Below are 12933 nucleotides of genomic sequence, written 5' to 3'. Positions count from 1 at the left end.
GGTCACCGGTGGTCAAACCGGGTTATGCACTGTACAGATGTTTCCATGTGCTAGTCTTGTTCTTGATTTACTTAACATGGCAGACAATAAGCGCAAGGCAGGATTCACCCTGGATGGGGTGCCAGAGCACACACCCAAATGAGAGACAATTTAGTGATCCACACTACTCTACATGGCCATGGACGACTGGAGGAAACTGGTGCACATTAAAAAACCCAAACATCCACAGTGAGAACATGCAAAATCCACATAGAAGGTGCCCCATATGGAAACAAACATAGAAGCTACAGTAGTAGCTGTGAAAAAGCAGTCTTGATGGCTAGCCATGATCCATTGTTATTTATAGTATAACCATGATATTTATTAACATGAAAAGTGTGAAGATAGCAGGTATGTTTAACTACCTGGTCATCATGTTGACCTTGACATCTCATGACAAGACCCCAACACTCCCTTCAATCACACACAGTAAATTCCCCAGCCTAGCCTCTGCTAAGGCAGCCCAAACAGGATGATGGACAGTATTAGAATGAGTTACAAACATCAAAATGGATTGCTAGCACATGCAGAAGAATCTGTGGACAGGACTGCATCAGGACTAATCCTTGACAGTGTTCATTCAGTGTTTAATAATCAAACAGGGTGGTGGATCAGATTATTTTGCAAGAAATGACAAATTTGTCCCGGGATGAGAAATATAAGGGTTCTAATAAGTCAGGTGAAGCAAATGTCAAACAATATCCAAGACATCCTGTTCCCAAAACACAGGAACATGATGTCTTAGATATATTAGGTACAGAACTGTTAGCTAAACTGCTTTAGCTAACAGTTCTGTAGCTAACAGTTCTGTACGTAAGCTCAAACCAAACAATGTCATTTTTATGGATGGTAAATTTGCAAAGTTGTCAAAGTAAGTGGGACTGAAGTAATCGTTTTCAATTATCAGAAGAAAAATATCAGGTAATTATTTGGAAATGACTTACTAATGGGATGGACAAAGGAAATAAGACCTTAACATGAAGCACAAAACCAAAAGCTCTAGCAGCAGTCAGAAAACCCAGGAATTGAAAACACATCAATCACTTCATATTCACAGAACAGCTCAATACTGTAAATGCTGAAAGACTGTGACTCATTGATGGCAGTCAAAGTACGTGACTTTATAGAACAGTGCACAGCCAAGAAGAAGGTCTAAATAAAGAAAAAATGTATTGGGTGTTTTACCAAAAAAAAAATGAAAGGAAAAAACCAACTCTTGCAGGTTAAAGTGCAGCTCATATTTGTTATTTGGAAATGAATAATTTGTAATTGTTCATGTAATTGTTCAGTAACTGTAAAGTAACTGTAAACTGTAAAGTCATTATTGTTCACTAATTTTTGTTCACTAAAAAATAACTTCAGCCTGGAGATTAAAGAGACTTATCAAAAGGAAAACTCAGCCTCCTCAGAGCTCATCTGTGCATTAAGTACTCAGTCACGGAGCAGGAGGACAGATAAATATATTAAAACATGACAAGGTAAAACTTTGAACTTGAGACTACACTTTGCCATTTTTATGTATGTTCAGATCATTAATGCCTACGGTCTGTTTTGCCCTTCAGAGAGCTTACCAAATTCATTTGTTTAAAGTGAAGTTGGGTGAATTGTACACAGAGAGTGTGTCTGTGCCCAAAATAAGAACTTATCTTTTTAGTGGAGCACTAGTAAAACTGTAAAAACTGAGAAATATAAACAACAGAGTGAATGAAGGATTCAGTTTTCCAGGACCAGAATATTAATGATCTTCAGATATGGATCTTCACATCACAGTCATGAGCCATCTGTCTGTCCATCTATACCCAGTGATTTACTGAGGCCAAGTGATACATCATCTTCATTGGTCAGTGTTCTTCAAATCTGCATCCATTCTTCCTGCTCACTCACTTATTCGAATTTGTTTTTCTCCTGTTAGAGCCAATTTAGCCCTTCTCCAAGCTCTACAGCAGGCAAACCTTTAAAGGTAAACATGACAATAAAACCTGCTGGAGGGCCAGTGTACGGTCATCAAATATCTCCAGCACCACTGTACCTCTCCTCAGCTCCCTGACTCACCATGGAGATAATTGTCAGCTCCAGAGAGCAAGAGAGACAGACGCAGTGGGATACAGGAATGTTGTGTGAAGCTCAGACTAAACTTTCTTAACAACCTCGTGTTTTTTAGCGTTCCTATACTTTTCTGAGTGGGATGTCTCAGTTGTTGGTATATTACATCTTTTTAATGTGGGAAGAAAACAGGAAATGTTTTAGAGTCCCTGAAAGAACATGCTGAGAGAGATGCAGTCTCATTGTTTCTCTCATTTCTCTCTCTTTGGCCAAGGACGACCCAATATCCTTCACTTTTCATCTGTTTTTGGATGAAAAGTTCCAAAATATATTCAAAGAACAAACATCATAACAAGTGTAGACATATTGTATGTACAGGCCATATTCAAACATATTTTGAGGTGTTGTAAAGGAAAATGTATTAATGGAGGAAAAGAACATTAATTAAAAGGGTCTTTCAGTCATGTTTTTGTCATGTTGAAGCCTGACTTAGGGTAACAATAAAAATGCGAATAGTTCAATGCTGTTTATTTGTATGTGTATTTAACTTTTAATATGCTTTGTTTTCCAAAAATTGTTGGTTTTCAATATACCCCTGATTTTAACAGTTCCACAGAAAAAAAAAACATTTGTACAGTATTTCTACATTTGTATTTTTATATGCTGAAATATAAGAAAACACAAATGTTTTAATTTTTCAAAATTGTCACCTCTAGACCACAGCCACAGTATTTAATTAAAATAATACAACTAATTACACTATACTTATACTTTATATTGGTTTGGGCGGGGAGAAACATCAGCATGCATTATTTTCTATTGCTAGTTTATGCTCTACCTAAAACAAGACACATTAAATGCACTTTACAATAAAGCAAAGCACAAATAATAGAAACACTTGCATTCATACACAATTAATTCAATAATTTAAACAGAAATAAAGACTGGGTTATAGAAATCCAGTTTTCATTGAGTTTTAAGAAATTATTTCAAGGTGCTGACTGGCTTGAAGCATCTAATATTGACTGACAGAAAAGAAAGCCCTGTGTCTGCAGTGTTTGGGAGCTGTGTTGGGAATCTGATAGCAGGTCCATGGAGGTGTGTATAAATATTAGAGTGGGGAGGAACATGGAACAAGCAGAGTCTATCAGAACTGTTTCGTTCGTACCAGCAGGACAGAGGAGTTGCCATGGACCAGGCTAAGCCAACATCTCTGTCAGCTAGGCAGAAGAGCGATTCAGGCTCTCTCGAAACTGTACAGGCAGCTTTGTCCCTAAGCTGTGCAAGTGGTACATACTGTAGATGAGTGTGTTAGTGCTCTAGCACTATTTATTTATTCTAGATAGAATAAATATCTGCATCACGTCACCAACTTCCATCCAGGTCTCAACTTCACTCTTGATGTATCCTCCACCTCTCTTCCTCCTCTGGACAGACGTCTATCAGCTTCCTTCCACTCTGTCTCACAGACTTTGTCGTGCACTAATGAGAGTAACTCTCAAAGTAAAGCCGGCATTATCAGGGATCTCCCCTACCTCACAGGACTCCAGTTGCCCCAATCAAAAACAACCTTCAAAACATTAGTCTTATAATGAATCCCTGTATCCAATCCTGTCCTGTACCCTGTACACAATCTGCTTCTTCTCTTCCCCCCTAAACCCTGTCTATGCCTCAGGTCAACACACAAAACATCTCAATTTTTAACTGGAAATTGCACCAATCAGCTGTTACTGCCAATCACTTGACCTGCACAGGGTTCTTGTGCACAGATTTCCACAAATGCCATGCAATCACTTTGTGCTGCAACAGAAGCCAGTATATCACTGCAAATACATCCCCAGCAGCACAGAGACTGATGGCCCCTCTTTCATTCATGGACAAAGACAAATCCCACATTGTCTGGGCTTGGAGGGCTGATGTCAAATGTAACATCACCATTGATAATGCATACAGTATGTCTGTAAAGATTTAATAGATAGCATGCTCTGTATTTTGCACCCAGGAAAGGATGGTAAACAAAAGTTTAGAAAAAATAATGCCACAGACTCAAGGAACTAAAAATCTGTCTTCCAAGGAGGTCAGTGATTCAGACAGATAGTGAGAAACTGTGTAAGAAAGTTATCTATAAGGAAATTGGTTCGGATCATCACAGTGCCTTCATAAATGTTTTTTAATGATCACAAACATGTTTTTCCCCACCATGACTGTGTTATATGGTTTCACGTTACCACATAACAAACAAACAAACCCATTTATATTGACAATGTATCTGCTATTTTTTGTGTGTTTTGTGTTCTTTTAATTTAACTGAACAAGCAGGTGATTCAACTTAATGCCCATATACTGTATTTAGTTCAATTGAGATCGGAGGGGGAGTGAGTCAGAGAAAGACTATTCTGGCTTTCTGTGTCAGGGGCCACCGAGCAGCTTATTGTCATTTCTTAGAAGAAGAAAAAAAAGTCCATAACAACCTAAAGAATGCAAACATCATAGCGCAGTTTCAGGACCTTCATTCCATCATCGTTCCATTTGGTTTCTTTTATTCCCATTCAGACACATGGCATTTTCGCAGCTGTGCATGATATATAATAACGCCTTTTGCATTATTTTCATTTTTCACATTTTTTAAGATGTAAAAGTTGCTTTGATTCATATTAACCACTTCCCCCTTTCCCACGACACACCGTCGTCATTGTCGGGATTCTGTGTGAAGTCAGAGCTGATATGTTGAACCAAAGCAGTGTTTACACCATAAGACATTCCTAGTGACATCTGGAGAGACATTCCGGTTGTCTTAAATGGCCTCATTCTCACCGAAAGGTCCTGTGGGCATTCTCATTCTTTCTACAAACTTTCTTACTTTTAACTTACAACATAATGGGTTAAATAAGTTCATAAGTTCCATTGTATTGGAGTGTTTTTTTTAATTGTGGTAAATGTAATGAATTCCTTCTTTATTTTCTCAGCATCTTTGCTTTAAAATTATCCTGCCAAAAATACACTGTTAAAGTTTAGAACTTTAAGAATATAGGCACAGCAAACCATTTAGGAGGAGTTTATAAACAGGACCACGGCAATGTAATTAAGATTAAGAAAATTGGTACACTGAGCTGCATTTAAAGCCATCAAGTTTAATTTCTTCTTTTACACCAGGGTGTCAATCTCACTTCCTGGAGAGCTGGGTGTCTTCTGGTTTTTGTTCCAAACTGAGTAGTCAAACAACTCACCAATTTATTTTCTTAATTTGACATATAAAATTACATTTTTCTTAAGATCTTTGTCACGACTGCCAGCCAGCGGAGTTCAACTCATAAGAGAACTAACCAGTACCAGCATGGGGTTAATAATAACAAGCGCCGCCGCACGTGTTAATCCATCAGCACACGCTCTACCGTGCCGCAAGCAGCACTATTATACCACCCTAACCCGCTTCCTGCTGCTTGGTACTGAGTCTTCTCGTAGAGAGCTCTACCTCGTGGTTATTTCAACCTCGCTATACTACTCCTGGATTCTGAACTACCCTTTGCCTCTCGACCTTGAACCTCGCCTTCCGAATTGGATTGTTCACCTCTCTTAGTATTTCCTGGATTTTGAACTACCTTTCGCTTTTCGACCACGATCTCACCTGACGTTCCAGATTGTACGCCTGTCTCGATATTTACCTGCTCCTGCGTCTGCGTAGGATCCATAACTCTTCATGGGGGATTCCTTACAATCTTTCTCTGTTGATTACTGAACAAAAGTCAGTAAAAATTCAGTTACCTGTAAAGCACCTTCAAGACAGGTCAGCAGTGTTAACAAGTGCACTGTTAATTCAATTAGACAAGCTTTGCAATTCAGAAGTAACAAGCAGGAGAGGGCTTTCTAGGAATGGAGTCTGACACTCCTGTTCTAACCCTTACCCCAGCTATCCTAAGGTCAGGATAGTAACTGAGCTATAACCAACAGGTCCGCACAGGCTCATAAGGAGGGTTCCCAAATCCTGGCCAATTAAACAGTTATCCCACCAGCCTTTGAGTGGGAGATAGAATGTGTACATGAACATGTTAAACACACTCAACAGAAGCAGTGGACTCTGGTCCTGGAGGAACACAGATGCTTCAAATTTTGATTCAGCCAAGTTCTAAATCACAGAGTACCTAAGTTCATTTGATTTTAAGGCAATTTGTTTTCTATCATCTCTAAAAAATGTTTGGGATTAGTTATTGATGGCAGCCCTGTGCCTCTGTTTATAGAAATGCCCTCATCCAGGTGTGTTGCCAGACCTCATTGAAGGATATAACAGCATAGGCCAAACCAGGCTTAATGCCCACAACCTTCCAGTTACTGCTCTATCACTGCTGAAGTCAACTGAGACTTTACAGCATTCATTATGCGGTACTGTTAGCTAATAGGTTTTGTGCTCAAGAACAATCAATCACTGCAGTTGTGTTGCATACTTATTGACAGGTTTAATATTTGATATATTCTATATCTTCTAATATTTAATGATTGTGGGGCCCACATATTTCCATGTATTTCTGCATATCTTCATAGGTGACTGATGCAAAAGGTTTGCAGTGCTGTACAGCACACAACATTATCCGGTGCTCTCCTGCAAAAAATGTATCCAGACTTCCACTAGAGGACACTGCATTTACTTACTCTAAACTGACAAAATTTCAAAGGTCAGGAACATGTATTATGTGTTGGTAAAGAAAAATTTAGGAAACTAACCAAAAAAAATGCTACATGCCTTACGGAACAATTATTTCGTTTCAAAATCTGTATGAGTCTCTGTACTGTCATGGTATTTTCACTGATCAAAGCTGTGTATTTGAATAAGTAATTCAACCAAAACCTGCCAGCATGATGAGCCTTTGTTCTCAATTTTTTTTCCTCTTCGGATTATGTATTAATAATTGAAATTGTTTTTCACATTCAATCATCCCAGAGCAGGAAATATAGACTGGTGTCAACAGGTGGAGAGAAGACAAGCTGAAGTTGCCACAGACTACAGACCCTCATCGTTCAGCTTGTTTTTGATGCAGGGAAGTCGAAGCCCCTCTCTAATCTGAACTTTGCTTAGGTCTTGGTTTTGCAGAACTCTAAAACCTCAAGAATGAACACTTCTGAAGTGGAACAATTAACCACATAGGCTTATGTTGATTATAGAGGAAGTTTAATTTTTTTTGTTGACATGTTTGTTCCCTGCTCTTTGCATATTTTCCTCCATTTTTATTTTGCAGACGTCTTTCACATCAGAAATCGTTTGTTGCCTTATTGAAGACAATTTAAGCTGTAAGAAAAGGTGTAGAGGTGTAAAAAAAGCTCAAATGCTAAATGGAATAGAAGTATTACACCTGGTGTTGTTTACCACAAGTCTTGTTTTTGAGTATGTGCTTCTACATATCACAAGATAGAAATTCACAGCCATGAAGAAGTGTCAACCTTTGTGCTGCTCTATTAACCCAATAAGGCAACAAAACTTTTGGCATTATGTCTTTGAACCTGCATGAGTCTGAACCACTTAATGGTAAAAAAGGAATTTACACCTGGAAATGCTGGGTGTTACATTCTGAGATAAGAATTACATATATTCCATTCTATGTCTTAATTTCTTTAAGTTTTTAGTTGTGTAATTTAAATTTTATAATATTATATACTCCTTGTTCATTAGTTATGTTAGAATGAAATGAACACAAGCACTTCTGCTTCCTATTTTACATGACTGAATTTGGCAAAATCAGCAATCGCTGTATTGCTTTCTGTATGTTTTCATTTCCTAAAGTGACTGGGATCCAGTCAATACGATTTCTAACCCAAAAAAAGAATTAAAGCAAGCAAAGGAATGTTATTTGCCCCTCATAACTCTATTCTTCTAAAAAAAATGTTGACATTTTTTAAAAGAAGACAGGGTATCGGCTTCAATAACATGGCTGTGTAGCTTGTGCCACACTCCACCAACCCTTTGTGTAAAAATATTCTAAAAGAGATTTTTCTGGTGGATTGTACAATTTGACATCTGTGGTGCTACACTGTTAACTATATAGCCTAACACTGCCATTTTTGTTTGTTATATTGTTAATATAAACACTTAAATTGTTCTCATAGGTACTGTAGCTTCATCACTGTGCTGAGGAAACCATCAGATAAAACTTCCACACAGCTGCTAGTTTAAGAGGAGTGGAAACTGAACTGGGTGTGTTGGGCTGAAGATGACTCAAAATTTGCCTTTTGTTTTTATACCCTGAGGCTGCTGTTATTATAACTGTATTATTCTATGTGTAATGTATGCTTCAAACTGATATATAGTCCGAATGCAAGATTTCCTGCCTCTCATTCAGGTAATGTGCAACCTGTTTCCTGTCAGTACAACCTTTTGCCACAAAAGCATGCACAAAATGTAGTGCATTGCACACTTTAATCAAGGTTTTTCAGGTAGTGAAGTTTGCCTTAATATGTCAGCATATTAAAGTCCCGATTCCTTCTCTAGATAAACCGTCAACATGTTACTCTCATAATTCATACAGTGTGACATAGGCAAACCCTATAAGCAAAGCAGGGCATGTAATAAAGGTATATATTTATATTAGTAAATGTGATTCTGCTTTCATGATTTTTAGAAACATCACATAAAAATTTACTGAATGCTGCTCCTATAGTGTATAAAACACACAAAAAATACACTTGTGAATCGAAACCAGAACTAAACTGACTTTAATTGAACAGATGACCTCATTTAAAACAATACTCTGTGAGTTGATTCAAACAAATCTTCTTAGATCTCTGCTGTCTTTATTAATAATGAATTGTTTCACTGCCGGCAGCCACTTGGTTTTTATTATGGTTCACTAACAACAGCAATACCGAAGAATAAAGTGCCTGAAAGGATTATGGAGTGGCCAGGACCCTCACACAGGGTGAGGCGGGACCACGTACAGTATTAATAGTGTTTAAGGAGAGGAAATGACATCAGGAGTGATTGATAATTACTGACAGTCTGTTTGAACTTAGTTGTTGTCATCCCTCCCAAACTCCATTAATGTATTTATTTGACACATTCTAATATGTCACTGCATAAATTGTCCTTTGTATACAGATTGGCCCTGTTGTTGTGGATTGTTAAAAATGACCTGTCCAGAAAACTACCATGGCACAGTGCACACAGGCTGGACAGGACTATAGTTTGCCTGTGCTTTTTGAAATTTGAATTTCTGTGTCATTTCTGTTTCACTTTTAAAAGATTTTATTTAATTGCAGCAAAATTGTGAAATGCATGCGCAAAGTTTTTATTTCACACTTTGATGTAGAAATACCTAAAACACAGGAAATACGGAGAACATGCTGCTTCTTTTTGACAGGCCTGGTGGGTTTCAGAACAAAACCGGTAAAAATATTTTGATCTTATAAAAAGGAAGTGAATTTTATTCAGTGAAAAAGAAGAAGAATGACTTCATGTATGGTTTTACTTGAATGAAAGTGAATCTTATTGTTTATCATAACTTTGTTAGCTGTGAACGTATCGTTCAGTGCATTTGTATTGATAATTAACATTGTTGCTAAAGAAGTGCAATTGTGCTTATTCGTATATTTGTGTTTACCTGGTGTCTGCTTGGTTGTTAGATTATTTACTACTAACCTAATAAAGGCTCAAAAGGGTTGTTGTGTTTTAAAGGAATCGATTGCTTAATTTTTTAATCTGTGAATGAATGTCAGGATTTATCACTCTCTGTTAACACAGATCTTGGGATATAAATAGCAAACATATGCACCTCAAATTCTTAAACCATGAATGTGGCATACCCACAAAGTCTATGCATCCTCATTTAGAAAACTTTTCCATTTTTGATTCACAGACAAAGTACAGTATGTATTGGTAAAGAGAGACAAAAAAAACAGCTGTTATGTAGCATGAATTCTGAGATTCAGTAACAGGTCTGGACAGGGGGTCCATGACTCCTGTAAGATGGATTACTTAATATCTTTGTTCGGAAATGTGCTGATGCACACTGCTGCCATTAAGGAAAAAAAATATTTTACGTATAAAATTCTCTCATTGTTACAAGACAGTAATAGATCTCGTTATTACAAGATAGTAAATTATCACGTAATTACAAGATCTCAATGATCATATGAGTGCAGAAACAGCTTATTACATTGTACTATGACAGCACCTAGAAGCTACTGATAGCTCAGCTGGAAATCTGGGTTAAGAGTTTGTGACAAAGCCCAGTGATGCAGAAGGCGCACAGACTCATTTTCCACTGGGGTTTAGTTATAACGAAATGTTAGAATTTTTACATAATGTGACACAACTGAAAGTAAACTCATGATAATGTAGGTATTGTATGACAATAGTTCTGTTTCTTTGATTATCACATAAAATATGCAATTTACTATCTTGTAATAAATACTTTTCGCGTAATTATCAGATAACACATTAAATATTTTTTCCTTGATGGCAATAATGTGCATCCATAGAAAAGTTCAGACTTTTAACTTATTTCCTCTGCCAGTCCAGTGTAAAAAATACTGCACTTCAAGGGTACTCTGTCCAACAATGTCAGCACACTGAACTTTACTGAGTCACTGCTCAACTTTCTGACCATTATGTCTAACTAATCAGCTCTTACTAATTGTTCAATTAATAATGAACAGACATTGTAAGGCATAACACTGTATCAGGCATGCCCACAATGAACATTTTTTCCTTTTGAAGGTAAATACAGTTACATAAATTTCAGGTAATATAACTAAATGAAGGCAGTTCTGAAACTCAGGAAATGATAGAGGGTTGATACTAATTAGAGAAGAAAGAAAAATTACAACTCTGCACCAAATATAAAACTGAATCAATTAGCCTGTGATGAGGAACCCCAAAAGGGTATAAACTCAAGTAAACCCAGAAGCCACAGTGTTCCTCCAGAACCAGCACTGAGAACCACAATTCTAACCAGTAACAAGATTTTATGTTATTCCTATCAACAGATTTTCTGAGTAGTAGGGCTGGTAATCCTGGCACTGATCAAATAAAAACACATAGGAATCCACAAAAAATATTCTTATTATGTATGTCCAATTAAGGATAAAGCAACTGCTTTTCTTGTCTGAGCACATCTTGAGAAATTAAACTTAGTTTAACCTAGTTGGCATTTCAACGAGCAACACAATCTGAAATTCATTTTGCTTAATTCTATGCAAATGTATTTGTTTTAATATGTTCAATATTTTGTAGTGTGCTCTCTGAAAGCACCAGTTCTGTAGGGTTTGGGCATTCACGGGGACAATTATTAATTGTAGCCGTAAATCACAAAATGATTCTTTTAATGGCTTTAGAATCCAACCATGTGATATAACTCAAACAACGCACACACACAGGTACTAATACACGAGGATACATTTATTAATACATAGAATATGCATGTAAACCTAACAGATCTTATCGAGAGGGTTATCAGAATACAAAAGGTATATATTCAATCATTTACGAAGAGTTACATATATCAAGAGGACATACGTTCAGTATATCATTCATTTAGACCGTTTCGTAAATGAACTTTGTTATAACTTCTACATTAGATACTCAAAACAAGTACATAACTCTTAGGAATTAAATTGATATCAATTGGTTGGGATAACAATTGAATTCTCGAGCTGTAATGCATTGAAGTTGAATACTCATCCAATCTCTGGGGATTCAGATCTCCTGCGGGCACAAAGAAACAGTTGCAGGCTGTTGCTGTCCAATCCGTGCTCTCTGGCTGCGTGCCAGGCTGTGCTGTGCGGCTTGCGACGGTGCGCTGCTGATACTCACTGACCGGCTAGTTAGTGTTGGCTTTAACTAGCAAAGTTTGTGCACAGGAGAAAAGATGACTGTGGGTCCCAGCAAGTCAGGAAGAGGACCGGTTCGTTCCTGATGAAGCACTAGTTCTGAATAGTGATTCAGCTGTCCACAGTTCCGACCTGTTCACGAGGCTTGCTGCTGGTGCTAACCTCGGGTGGATCCTCTGGTTACTCTCTGGCAACCTCCGCTCTAGACTCTTAGAACAAAGGAAAGTTCTGGCACTCGGACACACTGGCCGTTCCGTGGTTGTCCGGGCTGAGTCTCAGGATGGTCAGGAGGCGCGCTGCGAGAATGTCCTGCCCTTGGGAGCCTTCTGCTCCTGGGCTGTCCTGCCCTGGAAATCTCCTTTGAATTCCCTTTAGAAAAGTCCACAGAATCCTCTCAGGCCCTCTGTGTTGCCTGTTTTTACCTGGAGGAACTTCAGCTCATTCATTGGCTGAAAGTTCCATGGGCATCAGAGTCCCACGTGGGTTACTAGGCCCTACCAGTCCCTGATTGGTTGATCAAGGTGAGATATGAGTCATTTACTCCTGACACCTAGGAATGCAGTCCAGATGTCCATCTGGCACTCCCTAGACAGATAGGCGCCAATGGATGACCATTGATCATGATAGCCAGGCTTAGCTAAGTGCATCCCCCTTTGGGAGCTGTCCCTTATCAAAAGAAAACATCTTTAAATCAGCCTGCATGAATAGTTTCTCTGTGGCTGCATCACAGAGATGAACAGAGAGATGGGGCCTCATTTGGGAAAGCCCAGCAACACTTAATTCTGTCTTATTAACAAGCATGGCCGCTACATTTTAATCCATTTGGATTTGACCCTACAAAAACAACTGCCCCAGGTTACATGGAGTTTATAACAGAAGTTCAGGAAGAGGATTAGATCCTAATCTTGCCCCACTTCCGTTCACCTACACTTATACATATCTCAGGACTTCCCTTAGTGCATCCCTCTCACAAATAAAATCATACATTTGTCTGTCTATCACATTCATGTACCACTGAAAGACAGATTATGGACTGTT

This window comes from Atractosteus spatula, chromosome 4 (genome assembly GCF_055471065.1).
Source record: "Atractosteus spatula isolate fAtrSpa1 chromosome 4, fAtrSpa1.hap1, whole genome shotgun sequence".
Taxonomy (NCBI): domain Eukaryota; kingdom Metazoa; phylum Chordata; class Actinopteri; order Semionotiformes; family Lepisosteidae; genus Atractosteus; species Atractosteus spatula.
The sequence above is the reverse complement of the archived record's forward strand: the minus strand, read 5'-3'. Positions refer to the sequence as shown.